Source organism: Mesocricetus auratus, unplaced genomic scaffold (assembly GCF_017639785.1).
Source record: "Mesocricetus auratus isolate SY011 unplaced genomic scaffold, BCM_Maur_2.0 Super-Scaffold_100014, whole genome shotgun sequence".
Lineage (NCBI taxonomy): Eukaryota > Metazoa > Chordata > Mammalia > Rodentia > Cricetidae > Mesocricetus > Mesocricetus auratus.
This window is the reverse complement of record NW_024429197.1, coordinates 21,541,341-21,558,039: the sequence shown is the minus strand read 5'-3', so window position 1 is coordinate 21,558,039 and position 16,699 is coordinate 21,541,341.

Here is a 16,699-nt window from a genome sequence, read left to right as displayed (position 1 = left end):
ACAGTCATGTCTCTTCTGAAACCCATGCTAGGTCTAGAAAGTGCATTGGCCTAGAGGACAGGGTGGAAGTATCAGAACACTTTGTATAAGCCCTAAGCACTTTCCCCATTCTGAAAGTAAATACCCAAAGCTAAATAAGCTATCTGAGTGATTCAGGAAGGCAAAAAGAAGATTCTGGAGGTCTTGGGTTGTCAGGAGCCCTGGGTTCAAGCACCTAATTCAAGGATGACACATTGCTTGAAGACATTTTGAATTATTAACTAATAGGCCATTCACATCAAATGTCATTACTTTTGGCCCAGGAAATTTCCCAAGCCTTGGAGTTGGCTTTAGCCTTGAGTTGGCTGTGTTATACAACTCAAGAGGTACCATTCACAGCCTGCTCCACCACAGGCAAGGCCTCTGAGGTCAGTCTTGTATCAAACAAGAGAAGCAAAGAACATATATACATACATACATACATACATACATACATACATACATACATACAAAATCAGCCTTCTACATTCAGAAAGACTTATCTATGTTAAGAAAGGAGCTGGAGGACTCAAGAGATGGCTCAGAGGTTAAGAGCGCTGGCTGCTCTTCCCGAGGTCCTGAGTTCAATTCCCAGCAACCACATGGAGGTTCACAACCACCTGTAATGAGACCTGGTGCCCTCTTCTGGACTGCAGGGATACATGCAGGCAGAACACTCCATTCATAATACATAAATCTTTAAAAAAGAAAGGAAGGAAGGAAGGAGCTGAGGAAGGAGCTGGAGAGATGGCTTAATCAAATCAGTAAAAGACTTGCTATATAAGCATGGGGACAAGCATCTACATAAAAATCCAGGCATGGTGGCATGTACCTATAATCCCAGCACTGGGGAGGCAGAGACAGGAAACTCACTGAGACTTGCTAGCAGCCAGTCTAGCCAATCTGTGAGCTTCAAGTTCAGTGAAAGACCCTTTAAAAAATAATGTGGAAAGCAATACAATAAGATATCAGAATGTGACCACACACAGACATATACATTACAGAATATATATATATATGTACATATATATCACATTTTTAAAAAATGCATGCAACTTGCATTGAAAAATCTACCATTTCCACACTCCAACCTAAGACTAGAGAAAAGACCTCAAAGGCAGGACATAGCAAGAAAGACAATTGAGGACAGGGAAATGGGGACATCCATCTGCCAAGCACCACCCATACACTCCAGTGGTTTTCAGAGGCAGGGAACCAAGTGTGCTCCCAGACAATCCTCACTCTTCGTAGAGGTAGGGTGAGGTGAGCACTGTTCCAGACAGGGTCTCAGAGCTGTTAGTCCATCCACCCATGTTCCCTGTCACAAGCAGGCAGTGAGCTTCTATAGTCAGCCATTCACCAGTTAGGTTGCCAAATAGTAGGGTTAGCATAGGATATAGGGATGGTTCTTGAAGACAAAAACCACAGTTATCCACCACGCTAACTTTGGTGAGATGGAGATAGACTGAGCCTCACTTTTCTGACCTGTAAAATGGAGCTAATTATAATGCCCACCTCACTGAGTCACCTTGAAGATTAAGTGAGGTAACTCAAACGAGTTATGGGAAGCAAGTTTGACTTGGGACCTCTCTCCAAAAGGAAGCATCCTAGCTAATTCCCTGAGGTCTGATGCCCCAGAGCCCCAGAACCCTGAGCTCCAAAACAGATGGTAAGTGAGCAAAAACGCTTTTCTCAAAGGTCTGGAGCCTGGGGAATGCTTCCTGCTCTTCTTCCATGTCCAGGGCTGCCCCCAGCCTCCAAGGCTCTGCCCACTGTCCTAGGAAGAGCATTCACACTGATAACCAGAGCAGGCAGCCAGGGTTCAGACTCCATTCTGGCTTGGCAATCATGCTCAGGCCCCCTTTGTGCCTCAGTTTCCTCGCCCTTAACAAGGAGACTAATAAGTGCAGCCACCTCACAAGGCTGCTTTGCACGTGGCCCATCACATAACAAATGCCATGCAAGTATTAGCCACTCACGTTATTAACGCGGCTGGCTCCCACTCCATCCTGTTGCGGAAATGGCATGGACCTCTGCAGGAGAGAGCTGAGTGCTGGGACAGAGCTGTAAACAAGACTGATTGACGCCGTCTGTCCTCCTTGCTCCCATCCTGGTGGAGGCAGACACATCAAGGGGCAATTGCAATGCAGCGTGACCAGGGCTACTCCCCAGGGAAGTCCAGACTGGGGGTTGGGGACGGGATGTGGAGCACACTGCGCAGTCAGAAGAGAGGCCAACCCTCAGAGGGCCAGGCCAGGGCCTCTGGTGGAGGTGAAGTCTGTCAGACAATGCAAGTTGTCTGGGTGAAAAACAAACGGGGCTGGGCCAGCAAGATGGCTCAGCAGGTAAAAGCGCTTGCTGCCAAGCCCAAAGACCTGAGTTCCACCCCTGGAATCCACATGGCAGAACGAGAGAACTGACTCCCTCAATTTGTCCTCTGACCTTCACACACATGCTATGGCACACACGTGCATACATATACACACCTGCACATGTGCATACACATATGCACACACACTAAATCAACACATGCTTAATTTAAAAGTAGAGGGGCTAGGCAGTGCAAGTATTTGAGAGTAAGGAGAGGGATTGGGAAAACACATGCCACCTAGACTGTTCTTGGTCAATTCTGGTGAAGAGATTCTTGGAGAGGATAAGCCTGGAGGGCATCTCAGAGGTGGTGACGATGGAACTGCTCCTTTCATTGACCTGTGTGTGATGTGTGATTGACCAACGGGGGTGCATAGAGACCACATGTTGGTAAATTTGTACTTCAGTAGCATTGAGTATGAGGGTGTGAGAGCATGTTTGGAAGAGTGAAGGGCTTGTTAGTGCTCACTATGCCTGTTTGAGTCCATGGAGGGAGTGAAGTTCAGTGTATATGTCTGTGGGTGTCCCTAAGCCTATAGCTAGGATGTTTGATGGCTGTGTGCGCATTTTGTGTGTGAGAATGTAATGTTCTTACAGGTTAGCTGCCTGAGTGTGTGTGAAGAGAGAGGCAGGGCAGTGAGCCGTCTCCCCCTCTTCCAGCCCTGCAGCAGAACACACACACACACACACACACACACACACACACACACACACACTCACTCACATACTCACGTACTCCTGGGTTGAGAGGGAGGGGAGGCTGCCCATTGCTGCCACAGCCAGTCAGAACTTGCTCATTTGCATGTTAATGAAGCCCTGGGAGCTCTCCAGCTCCAGACTGACAGGAGCCCCTGGCCCAGTCCTCCCCTGACAAGCCTGGGAGGGGAAGGGAGGCTGAGATTTAGCCAGGGAAGGCAGCAGAGGAGAAGGAACGGGGAGGAAGCTCCCTTTACCTCCACCCCTACCCTAGGTTCCCACTCTTCGCTGTCCAGCAACTAGCTGTGTATCCCATGTCCTCCACTTTCCTTTCTGGGCTCCTAACCCAAAGCAAGAGGGCTGGGGAAAAGCCTTTCCCAGACTGGAGTGAAGTCTGAGAAACCTGCTTAAGGACCCAGATGTCAACCCGTCAAACCACCTACCCTATGAGAAGTAAGTCTACCTGGCGGCAGTGTGTCTAAGTGGGGAGCCTCCTCTCTGACTGCTACCCCACCGGGCACCAGTCACACTAAGAACCACAGCCTGCCCCTGCCTAACAGGAAGGGCTAGGTTCATCTGGGACCAAATCTCTCAAGTCCTTGCCACTGCCGGAGTTCTGTCAGGAGGGGGCAAGTCAGGGCAGGGAGGGGGAAGGAGCTAGAATGGGGCCTCTGAAGACATGTGGAGCCTGGGGTAACAATGGAGGGGCCCCTGTACCTGTGGTATTCAAAGAGCAAAGTTCCCCAGCTCTGGTCTACAGTCTAGGTTCAATTCCTGGGGCTCCTATTATTTCATCCCTAGGACCCTTGAAATCAGATTCCTAGCCAGCTCCTGATTCTGTCACCATCCCCATCCCCCAATTCCTTTTAGGCATCACCCATTCCTCCCGCTGCCTTTTTTTCCTAGCCAGCCACTTCCCACAGGAGGCCACTACTCTCTGGGGAGCCCACAGCAGCTGGCTACCAAACATACTGTCTGGTTTTGTCTCAGAAATGTGTCCCCTTCCTTGGCACCAGGACTCTTGGGCTGGGGCCCTGGCTCCTCCCTCCTCAGTCTGGGCTCACAAGGCATTTTCTTTCCTTCTTTGCTTTCCTGTCCTCCCACCTCTCTGTGCTCTGCCCTGGGCTTGGCTGAGGCTCTCTGTCTCCCCAGCCTCCTCCTCCATCCTCCCTCCTTCCCAAATGCTCAACTATTCAGTCTCTCTCTCTCTCTCTCTCTCTCTCTCTCTCTCTCTCTCTCTCTCTCAGCATACACCTCTGCCTATCCCCCTCCAACCCCACCTAGGCTCAAATATGTCCTTACATATGGAGAGGTACAGTTAAGGGCACCTCCCGGCCCAGGTCTCTGCAGGTGAGAGGAAAGCCAGGCTGTTGCTGGTGTTAATTGCAGAAAGGATATCTGGCAGAAATAAGGTGGTTTTTCTGCTTCAGTGACGACTGTTACAATCAAATTGTCCACAGACAATTAGTGGAGTGGGAGAAATAAGAATTAGATTTCTAATTATTTTCCCAGTAAAAGCCGCCCTGGACCTGTGGGTGAGGGGGAAGGGCTTCTCCGTGGAGCTCACAAGTGCTTTGGGCCTGGCATCCTTCGAGCTGTGGGAGAGGGCCCAGGTCAGAGTTAGTGGAGCCAAAGTGAGGTGGCCCAGTCCAGCCCTCAGCACCTCAGAGAAACAGAGAAAGAAGGGCATGACTTTGCCTCATGAGCCTTGGGCTTCTAGAAAGACCTGGCAACTGGGAGACTCGGGTCCTATCATCAGCCTTGACACTGCTATTGGTCCCCATTTTCTTCTTCATTCCAAAAGTTCCCAGGGTGTGGAGTTGTATGGTATCAGTAGGGGTGAAGAGTTCCTCAGACAAGGCAAGCGTCCTGAAGTCACGTGCCCAGGCTCACACACATTCACACATGGACTCTCCCTCCATATCCCTTTGTCCCTAGATGTCCAGTCTATCTCTGTGGCAGGAGGAGGGGACTCAGGGAAAGGATGCAGAGCCTCAATTACTCACAGGAGCCTGGGTTTCCACCCCTGTAGAAGTCAGTGTCAGCATCTACTGAGGGGGACAGGAGGGCAGGATCTACAACCCCTGACTCCCATGTGTCACTTCGAAAGGAACAAAGGTCTGTATGGCTTGGCTCACGTCCCACAGTGCCTAGGGTGTGGCTCCTACATGGCCTGTGTCCACTAATGCATCGCTGTCATGGTAAAGCCACTGACTCAGGGGCTTTGAGGACTGAAGAGATAGGAGAGGGGTGTCTCTAAGGAACAGTTTTAGGAAGCTGAAGGGAGGGATGAGCAAGCATTTATCAATCCCAGCTGTGCCCAAGGGCTCTGTGCTGAATGCCCACGCCCACCACACCCAAGCTTCATTGGGATGCCCTCCCATTGAGACAGACAAGATAGCAGGAGGGCCTGGAAATAGGACAGACTCAGGCTTGGGTCTGGGCTGTGCCCTCCCTCACCACTTAGACCACCTCTACTTCCCCTCACCTCGCTGACACTCAGCTTTCCTCTCTGGAGGATGGGCAGCAGCAGCGGCAGCTTTCCGGAATGCTTTGGCATCGTGGTTCTGTGACCACGCTTTGTACCCAGTGGTAGGCTTTTGAGTGGACACCAGCCCCACCCCCATCCCACACACATGTCCTGATCCTAATTTAGTCTGCAGGTAGGAGTGCTGGGCCATCTCAGCACCTTCAGGCCTGAGTCCACTTTGACAGGGAGTTCAGGCCTAGCAGGCCACTATCCTCTGAGTGCCCAGTGACCATTCACACACTTGCACACGGGTCTCGTAAAAGTGACTGCTGTAATCACCCACAGACACACCTACACACACACACATACATACACACGTGCGTGCGTGTGTGTGTGCGTGCGCGTGCGTGTGTGTGTGTGTGTGTGTGTGTGTGTGTGTGTGTGTGTGTCCTTCCTGGGCCAGCTCCCTCCTGTATCCAGGAAGAGGGAAAGCTTAAGTCCCGTCCACCAGGGGTGTGCAAGTCAGTTGTGGGGCTGGATTGGGTGAGGGCAGTTATTTCCATCCATACCTCCACTGAATCTCTACCATCCTACCTCTGGAGCCAGCTGTGTGGACTCAGCAGAGAGGAGTCACCTGACTAGAGATGACAAGACCCTCTACCTGTATTGATTTACCTGCTACTCAGCCTTCTTTGACAGGGACAGGGACCCCCCCATCTCTTTCTTTCTCCCCCACACCATCTCAGGATCTCTTCCCCTGTCTTCCTGGATCCCAGGTCTCTGCAGCTCTGGGCCTGGGTCTCCCGCACCCTGCCTGAGCTATGTAAATGTGGTATTTCCCTCTCATCACCCCGGCTGCCTGCCTGGCTCACATTTAATTTGATCCACAGAGGCGCCTCCACAGAGTCACTCATCAAAGCTTGAAGACAATTAGGTGAATGTCAGGGTGGCCTGGGCTCCACCGGGGCAGCTAGAGTCTGGAGCTGGGCCTGAAGGGTGGGGATCAGAGGCCGAGTTAGAAGCTTGGCCACCCATGGGGCTTGCCCAGGCTCGGTGACCCACTGCTGCTGGGGTAGCAGAAGTGCAAACTGCCCAGTGTTAGCAGGCCTGTCCTGCCCAGAATCCTACTTTGAAGAGTGTATGGTGCCCCTGCAGTGGAGTACCCCTCCTCCTCTCCCCGCCCAAGGCACTGAACACAAGCAGTAAGGTTTGGAGGATCTGAGCTCTGCAGTGGGTCAGGGTCCCCTGAGAAAATCACACATTCTTTTCCCAGACACTCCCTGGCCCTGCCCAGGTCTGCTCCCAGAGGGTCTGTCTGCTGAGCTAAAGTCCAACCTTTTAACCCTTCTCGCCTCTGCCTGGCCAGTGTTTCTTCACAGCTTTGATGATTTTACCATGTTTCTATCTCCCCACCCCCCAGCACTGCTTTCCTCCACCCTCAAACATCTTTCCCTGCTCCTACCTCTGCATCCAGCCTCCTGTAGCTTAAGCAGCTTGACTCTAATTTGCTATCTCCACCTCTGGGGCTGACTCTTCTCCAATTCCCCATCTTCCTGGATGCCTTTCTACTGCCCCCTAGCTGGCTCTACCTCTCTCATCAAGCCCTCTGGCTATCTCCCTAGTGCTCCACTCCTGCCAGCAGGCTGTCAACACGTTTACTCTCCCCCCTTGTAACCAACAATAATAATAAAATAATTTATTTTTAGTTCTTTTGTATGTGTGGTGTATGCATATGCATACACATGGGGGGGTCGTGTGTGCCCATATGCACACGTGTGGAAGCAAGAGGAAGATTCCCGGTACCCTATAGTGTCACTCTTTGCTTTATCCCTTTGAGACCGAATCTCTCACTGAAGCAGGAGCTCAGTGTTTTTTCAGCAAAGATGGCAGCCAGCAAGCCCCAGCAACCCTCCTCCCTCCACCCCCCAGCACTAGGGTTACAATCATGCCTGGCTCTTTACATAGGTGCTGGGGATTTGAACTCAGGTCTTCATGCTTGAAAAGCAAGCACTCTTATCCTCTGAGTCATCTCCCCAGCTTATAAAATATCTTTTAAAACTACTTTCTCTTAATATCCCAACTTCTGTCCCATTCTTCACTCCATAAAGAAGCTTCTAGAAATCTGTCTACACTAGATGTTTATACTTTGGTTGCCTCTCCAGTGCTCCTGGGCTCACTCCAGTGGAACCATCCTTGCCAAAGTCACTGGCAACTTCCATCACGCAATCCCTGGTCATGCCTCAGCTGGATGCCAAGACATCCATGGGCACTGCTGACCTTGCCTTTCCCATTGGCCCTTGTTGCCCTCATGATGGCTCCTAGTTTTCCCAACCCCATCCACTGCAGGGACATTTTTAATGCCCCCTCTGCCCTTGGCTCACAGGGCTCCAGCCAAGGCTCTCTCCCTGCTCATCCTTCACAGGACTCCGATCATATACTTCCAGCCCAAGGCTTCAGAAACTTTATGCCATGGCTTGTGATCCCCAGTTCCAACACAGGGCTGTCTCATGAGCTGGGGATATGACCGTCCATCTATAGTCCACGGCATTGCCAAAGTCCTCACAACTCTCACCAAATCTTCCTTCTGACCTCTTCTCCTGATGATGGAAGGGACTGTCTCCTCTCAGTCTCCCCAGACAGAGCCTCCTTCTCCCACCCTTCCACATGGGCATTAAGGAGCTGTTTCTGAGACTACTCTCTCTGTCTGCTCAGGCCTCAGAGTTCCCATTATGCCCTGAGGCATCATAGGCTGTCTGCCTTCAGGTGCTTATCACCCTGTTCCCCCAAGGAATGATATCTTCTTTCTTGCTTGTCCAAATTCATAAACCCACACTTCCCCCTTTCTCCAAAGCTAATCTCCAACCCTTCCCCAGAATGTCCCCCATGTCAGCCCCAGCTGGCATGAGTGACTCCCACCCAAGCTGGGCATTCAGCAGTCACCTCCACTCTCCTGCATGTTCAGACTCTGTGTGATCTCCCAGGACATTAACTGGCAAGTGGGCCATGTGACTGACTACCCCTAACCAATGAACTATGGACAGGGGTAAATAATTCCTACCTGACCAACCCACAGAGGAACAGGCATCTGGCTCTCTTGCTGTGGTAAGTGTTCAAGAGCAAGGCAGCAGAGAACAAGTTATCCCCAAAAGAACAGCAGCCCTGGAGAGAGAGGCCTGTTCTGCTGCAGGCTTGGCCTAACAAACAGCAAACTTGTATTTATATGCTAAGATGGCAGAGGACTGTTTGTTACCTCATCCTCATCTCTCTTGTCCTGACTAACAAAGTCCTGTCAGCTACTTTCCCTGAAGATAGCCAGGGAATGGTACCAGCTCCTCAGTGGGCGGGTTTGAAAGTCTTGCACTCTGTGAGTGCCTACTGAATTCCAGACTTATTGTGAGTCACCCAGCTATGAGATCCTCTAACACAACAGGACTCAGTGTGTCAGAGAGAAAAAGACAAAGATATTCAGCTGCTGGGGTTCTGGGTACTGGAAAGTCTGTAGTGGGAGTCACTTTTCCTGGAGTTGTGAACTGTAGTAGCCTCATCCAGCCCAATCATAAACGTTGAGACTCTGATTGGTCCCTAGAGAAGGAAGAACTGGGGATCTGGAAAGGGCACAGGAGAAATGGGAGCCATGACGGTACTATCCTAGTGTTAATATCATAACTGTGACATCAGGGACATTCCCTAGATACCCCTTTGTTTCTCTCGCAGCAGCCTATGAGGCTGTTCACTCACATACTACAGACAAACGGTGTCAAGGCAGGGCTGACGCAAGGAAGTCATTATGAGCAGCAGCCAGGACTTAAAACTAGGATTTGACTTCAGCACCGCTCCTCCCCAGGTCAGAGCCTGGCTGGATTTGAGCTTTCCTGGCTAAGGTGAGGCTGAAGCTGAGGAAACTGGGTTTCTGACTGTGTCTGGGAGATGACACACAGCTTTTGGGTTGTGGCGGGAGGAGTCATGAAGCCTAAGCACCGACAACCTCCCTCCCTCTTACTTTACAGCCTTTACCTCGATGCAGGTCCTAGACTGTCCTGGCACCCAAATAGCATAGGAACTAAGCCAGAGGCCATCCCTTCTTGTGACATGGGTGGGAGAGACAGATGTGGCAGTGGTGTGGGGGGCTGGCTTCCCAAAGCACGCTCAGGGGTAGCTGTGTGTAAACAGGTCTTTGGAGGAAAAGGAGAGAGAACGGGTGGAGAAACGGGAGCACATGCCATACTCACCTGTCACTGCCAGGAGCCTGCTAGCAATGGGTGTTGGCGGTGAGGAGAAGTCCAAGGTTGTGTATGTGAGCACTGACGTTCCTCAGCTCTGTGAGACCTCATTGCAAAGACAGAGCTCAATTAATCTCGTATCATCCTCCTTCACAAATGAGAAGCTAAGGGTCTGCCCAAGGTCACTCCACCAATGAGCAGCGGAGTCTGGCGGAGTCCAGGTTCACGCACTGCTCACAGCTCCAGCTGTTCCCAGCAGTGCCGATCTTGATGAGAGAATTCCCTAAGTCCCCAAGGATACCTCCTACTGGGGGGATCGGGTTACCTGGGCCTCCTGCAGCCAGGGTGAGCCCTTGCCTCACACGCCCACCCGTGTGCTAGGGACAGAAGGGGGACTTTATGTGCAATCTGCCAGACTCTCCAGAAAGCACTTAGGTTTACGATGTGCATGAAATTGATCGCCAGTTGGCGCGGCCCCCGCTCACTCAGTGCCAGCCTCTCGCTGGCAGGAGGCTATCCCCACCCCCACTTTCAAGGAGCATCAAAGCCTCCTGCCAAGGCCCCTTGTGAGGGTCCTTCTCCAGGAACAAGTGCAGAACGGAGGGAGGAATTCTGCCCAAAGGCCTTTCCACTGTGCACACCCCCCCTCACTCGCCTCGTGAGAGTTAAATAGCTATGTGTTTTATGCCAATTTCAGCCTCTTCGGCTTCCTCTCTAACGAGCCAATGCTTTCAAAGGCCCCACTAATTGGTGTTTGTGCCTCACACGCCACGACACTTTGATAGTCACTTAGGACGTTGGTCCATCTATCACAGCCCTGATACGAGGAATCTGTTCACCTTGCTGCGCCAGGGTTCCTGGCCTGTGTGCTCTGGTGCGTGCACACAAGTGTGGGTGTGTGTCTGTGTGCAACGTGAGGACACAGTTGTCTTCTTTTCTGTCAACAGGCTATCTCTGTCTGGGCACACCCCTGTGCACATGTGCACAAATGTTCCTTAGAGGGTAGCTCTTGTGTACCTGTTTGTATGTCAGTGTGAGTGTGCATCGGGATGTGAATTTGCATATGTGTACACTTTTCTGGGCAGAAGAATCCATGTGCACATGCAGCAGTGTATGTGTGTTCATGCATGTACATGTTTTGGGGGCATGTCTGCCCATGGGTATGTCCATGAGAATACTCGCAAGTCTACTAATTAGGTAGTTCGTGTCCAGCTGTACCTGTGGATTCACAGGCTTGTGTCCCTTAAGCACAGGGGAAGAAGGTGTAGATGCCATGGAGAGCATGCAGGCAGGGTGATGGTGCAGCCTGGTTCCCTGTGTGTCCCAGTTCCGCAGCCGTGTGCCTAGGTGAGTGTGTATGTAGTATTGTGGACGGCACGCAAGGCAGGTAGAATACTATGCCAGACTCCAGGCTTTGGGCTTAAGGCTTTGCTAGCTCCACAACTTTGGTTACTAACACACCCTCTAGTTCTGGGGTCTCTCATTTGGAAAATAGAGGTAATGGAAGTTTTTTACCCCTTCCTGTCTGAAAACCAAATGTGAAGAGCTTGTGACTGTGTGAGAAAAAGTACATAAAATGTGCCTGTGGGGGCGCAGTGGGAGTGCACACCTTTAATCCCAGCACTCAGGAAGCAGTGGCAGATGGATCTCCTCGAGTTCAAGGCCAGCCAGATCTATGGAGCAAGTTCTAGGATGGTCTGTTACACAGAGAATCCCTGTCTCAGAAAACAAAAAATGTATAGGGCAGCTGGGGCAGGCTCTCCCTCTTTGGTTTGATCCTCCTCCCTTGGGCAGATACCTTCCTGAGGGCTTGCTATGCAGTCAAGGGGGCTGTCTAGACACTTGGGGAGAAAACTAGAAGAGTGGTGGTGAAGGCTGGCCAGGCCTGGAGCCATAGCTGGCACCTCTGAGATCTTAGTCACTTTCAAAGTCAGCTTATGTTTCTATTACCTACCCATTGCACATGGGAAACCAAGGTACAGAAGTAATTGGGAACTAGAGACGGCAGGGTCTGTTGTCAAAGGCCACTGCCTGAGTCTCTGATTCTGGTGGGAAATGAAGCATGCACTTCACGCACCCCACACGTAGACCTGTAAGCCTAGAACAAGGAGCTCTTCACTGAGCCTCAGCCCGGGGTGCATGCCTTGGACTGTGAGGACACATGTCTAGGAGCCCATCCCTGTACTTTTCTGTAAGCACACAGCAAACAGCTCTGCTCCCCACCATGTACTCACGAAGAAACCTGCCCAGAAAGGGCAGCGACAGGAAAAAGCTAAGGGCAGAGGCTCTTGTACCCTAGAAGATAATTCCTACCTTCCTGTTCCCCTTATTTGCTACACCACCCCTTAATTGGCTGGGCCTAACAGGTGGGTCATGACAAAGATGGGATTCTACCCTTGGGCAGGTCACAGGGTCTTTATATCCTTCTAGTGATCAGTTAGGTGATCTATTGTGCCAACAAATGAAAGAATGGCCCCTAGATCTGAGCCACACTGAAATTGTAACCAATACATGCCCCTGCTTGTGTGTGTGTGTGTGTGTGTGTTATTTGTTTTTGTTTTGTGTTTATATTTTGCAGGGTAGCTTTTTAAAAAATACATTTTTGAAAATTAAGATTTTAAAATGTCACCCATCCACAATAGCACTTTAGCCCAGTTTGTTGGCATTCCCATCACTAACACCACAGACTTCAAAGTCTTCACCTGCTTCAGCATTAGGGGTGACTGTGCCCATTCCCACCAATCCCTGTCCTGTAAGCTATTGGCACCCCCTTGCCTTAAATGTCTCTGGCATGGCTCTAGAGCAAAGCAGGACTGGTCCTCTCCCTGAGTCCTTCACTTCTGCCCCTGGCCTCAGGCTGTTCCAGACTCAACCTGGTGTCATACACAACAAGGGCTCTCTGGATTCAGAGCCCTCCCCTGCTCCTAACAGCCAGACCTGCCCTGAAGGACCCTGGTGTTGGGCTCGGGCCCTGAAGTCTTCACTGGGACTGGCAGCCAGCAAGGGGAGCAGAAGGACCCAAGGGGCTCGTGGCCCCCTCCTTGGGCCTGTCGTCCCACCCACCCAGCCGGTGGCCTGTCTGCCTTCCTGAGCTCATTAACTGCAGGTCACCGTTCAGCAGGAAAGACAAGGCGTGGGTTCTGCAGGCGTTCATTAGCCGTGAGAGGAACAGTGTGTGTGAAATTAGCAGTCACCTGAGGACCTCGATAATTTCATAATTAGGAGGCCTAATGGCTCCAGCTCTGGATGCCAAATGACTTAACCCCTCGCCTGCTGGGCCCCCAGCCCCAAGACCAAGGCTGCAGGGGAGGGCCAGTAGGAGTCCTTCTGTTCCAGCTCCCTTCCCTATTGCCAGTCCTGTTCGTTTGTGTCACCCAACATCCAGCACAAAGGCTGGCACAGACACAAGGGTTGCAAGAGCAAGGCTTATGAAGTGAATGAACGAATGCATGAATGAATGAACAGGTGTCTGGAAGGGGAAGGCGCTACAGCCCCTGCTGCTGCAGGTGCTCAGAGAGGAATGCTGGGGTGGGGGAGGAAGGGCGCTCCATCTGCATAGGAAGTGGGTAGCTGAGTGCAGGCGTGTGTGTGTGTGTGTGTGTGTGTGTGTGTGTGTGTGTGTGTGTGTGGACATGTGCAAGCATGAGGGCACACACATGTGGATCTAGGATGTCAGCTTCTAAGAACCTTGTGTGTGGCCATGCCCAGGCTGCCATCTGGGAGCATGTTCTGCTGCCTCATATCTCTGTGGCAGGACCCAGGTGCCTTTCTTCATGCCAGCCTCTCTTGGCACCACCTGAATGACCACATCCAGAATGTCTGTACAGGGAGCTTGAGGGCATTCTTGGCCAGGAAAGGAGTCCTAGGGGGCCTGCTTTCAATCTTCATTTGCATTCCAAGTGCAATATTTTCACTTAGAGAGAATATTTATTTGGAATTCTGAGAAACCTATGCTAATACTAGGGGGACAAAAGTCACACTCCTTAGCTCACAGGGAGTTAGGACAATCTCCTGTGACCCTTCACCCTTCTCAACCTGTCCTCACTCCTCCTGACCTTCCCATGGCCCTGAAGAGACAAGCACCAGTGGAGAGACGGTGTCCTTCTGCCTTACTCCCTTAACTGGAGAAAGGGAGCAGCATCCTACAGCTGAGTAGGGCCAGAGGGAGGAGAAGGGAGGAGGAAGCAGGGATGAGAACAATGGAGGAATAGTGAAGAAAGGAGGAATCAGGAAGAAAAGGGAGGAGGAGAGAGGATAGGCAGTCTGAAGGAGGTGAGAGAGGGGAGGGAGGCTGAGAGCATTATCAGCACTTAAAAAGCGAGCAGCTCAGTTCTTCTTTGGCACAAATAATGGCTTTTTATGAATAAATCATGTGTCAGACGCCTCCCAGGGAGTGAGCATGGAGGGGGGCGCGTCTGCTGGGCTCCAAGGCTGGTGGGGAGGGCCAGTGACAGACCCCCAGCTGTAGGGGTGTTTCTCTCTCTCCTGATGGGGCCCAGAAGGGCAGGAGCTGTCTCTGAACCGTCTCTTGAGCTAGCTGGAGCTGGGCAGAGCTCAGTTATCACTCTGAGGTGGTCTCCTGGCTCCCTGCTCATGATTTGGGCTGGATCCCAGGGCTGGAGTATCCCTCTGCCCCTCTACTCCCACAGACAGCAGAACAATCCAGAAGATGTTTCTGGCAGGGTAACACCAGCCTGGTGCTCCCAAGAGACAAGGATGTGCCAAGTCAGGCAGGCACACCCAGAGAGCAAAGCATGCGGTGCACATGTGGAGACAGAGAGAGCAGTTTCACACAGACGTGGCCTCCACACATGTGGGTGCACTCAGAGACGGATACATTGTAATTCACACACTTGCACAGAGATAGATACACACACTCAGCAATATGCACTCAATAGAGACCCCAGCCCCCAACTTGTTCACTAACACTTATACACACATGTGTGCATGTGCACACATACACACACAGGTGGAGGGGGGAGTCAGAGAGAGACGGGGGCCACACAGACAGATGCATATGGAGCTACATGGACACACACAGACCTACATGGCACCAGCAGCCCACCCTCCAGCAGCCTAGGGTGAGGGCAGCTTTGCAGCCCATCTGGAGCCCAGACTCAGTTGAGCTGTCTGAGTCTTATTGTTGGGTGGAGCTGGGACATTATCCCAGTAGAGGTCTTCCATGTGCTCCCCGTGGGCAAAGACACCACAATACAACAGTGAGGTCTCAGCTCCCCAACTCTGAGCCTGAACCTGTATAGCTGCTGCTGGCTTGGAGCTCCTTCACTCCCCTGGTCTGAGTCATATCCTGAGGCAGAGGCACCACAGGGGTACCTGGGCATTAGAGGCATGAAATTGGGGCAGAAAGCCTGACTCTATCCTTTGCTGGTGGTGTTACTACAATGGAGCCAATCTTATTTTCTGCCCAGACAAACCTACAAGACAAGCACTATTGCCTAGTCCTCCAGACAAAAAAGTGGGGGCTCCTGGTGATGAGAGAATTGGGTATCTCGGACCTGCCAGGCTTTCACAAACAGCAAGAACCTGTGTGTCTCAGCATCCTTCTCCCCACTCCATTGTTTAGCTGGTGGTCTCCTCCTCTGGTGCCAAAGGAGTTCTAGCCCCAGTGCCTCAGAATAGAGTCTGACTCCAGAGATTCTTTGTTTATCCCACTTTACAATGCTCCCCCAAGCCTTCCTAACACCCCATGGCAACCTCTTTGCTTCTGATTCTCTGAACTCCCCCTCCGGTTCAGATGTCTTCTATCCAGGAAGGCATCTTCAGCCTGCCATGATGCCCACGCCTGAAAATGCCATTCACTTGGTGGAAGAGCTCCTCAACTTCCCACAGGCGGTAACTCAAGTGGAATCATTTCCCCAGGGCTGCTCATGTCACAGGGAACAACTTTCTGTCCAGGTACCCAACATCCACTCCACAAGTCCCAGGCATTCCACATGCAAAAGTATGCCTAATCCTTCCAGTTCCACTGCCCTCCCCCACACCCTGGTGGTCACCTTCAGTTCAGCGCCTGTGCTCTTGCCGTCTATTTTCCTCAACTGCCTGTTGGAGTCTTCGCCACCAGCAGGCTTTCCATTTCTGAGTTTTAGCCCAACCCGACTGCTTTTGGTTCTTGATTCTAGCTACCCCATTTCTGGTTTAAATCTCTCCCTCTCCCAGTGCCAACCATCCCTCAAGGCCCAACAGTGAAAGCATCCCTACAGCATCCTCCCCAGCCCCTCCACTCATTACAGCCTTGATGTCTATTGTCACTTCACTCATTACAGCACCCAGGAGCCTCCAAGTGTCCCAAGGCAGAGACAATGTGCTACTCTTGGTGCAAGAGCTGACTTTGAATGGTGCTCCCTATCTTCCTTCCAGACAAATGAACCAGGGTAGGATCTGTCTAGTTCACATCTTCTCTCATTTCCCTGAGATGGAAACTAGATGCTACAGCACAAACTAGGGAAACAAGGCTACAGAGGGTGAGCCGTGCTTGGGACAGTTAATCATAGACCCACCCTGAATGTGGGCAGCAACTGTCCTCGTGAGCTGGGACCCCAGACTGAATCAAAAGGAGGAAGCCCTTAAGATGGCTTAGTGGGTAGAGGGGCCTGACACCAATCCCGGTGACTGGACCTATGTGTTGGAAGGAGAGCCACCTCCAGAAACTTGTTCTCTGTCTTCCACGTGTGTTGTGTGTGGGCAATTGTGTAAAAAAGGAAAGTTTGATTTGGGCACCAACATTCCTCTGGCTGCCTCTGCTTCCTGACTGTGACCAGCTGCCTCGTATTCCTGCTGCCATGTTTTCCTTGCTATGATGGACTTCACCTTCAAAGTGTGAGCCCCAATAAACCCTTCCTTCTTGCCTCCCATCTGTTAGTTTTGTCAGGGACTTTGTAACTAACACAGTGCCCTAGGTGACAGC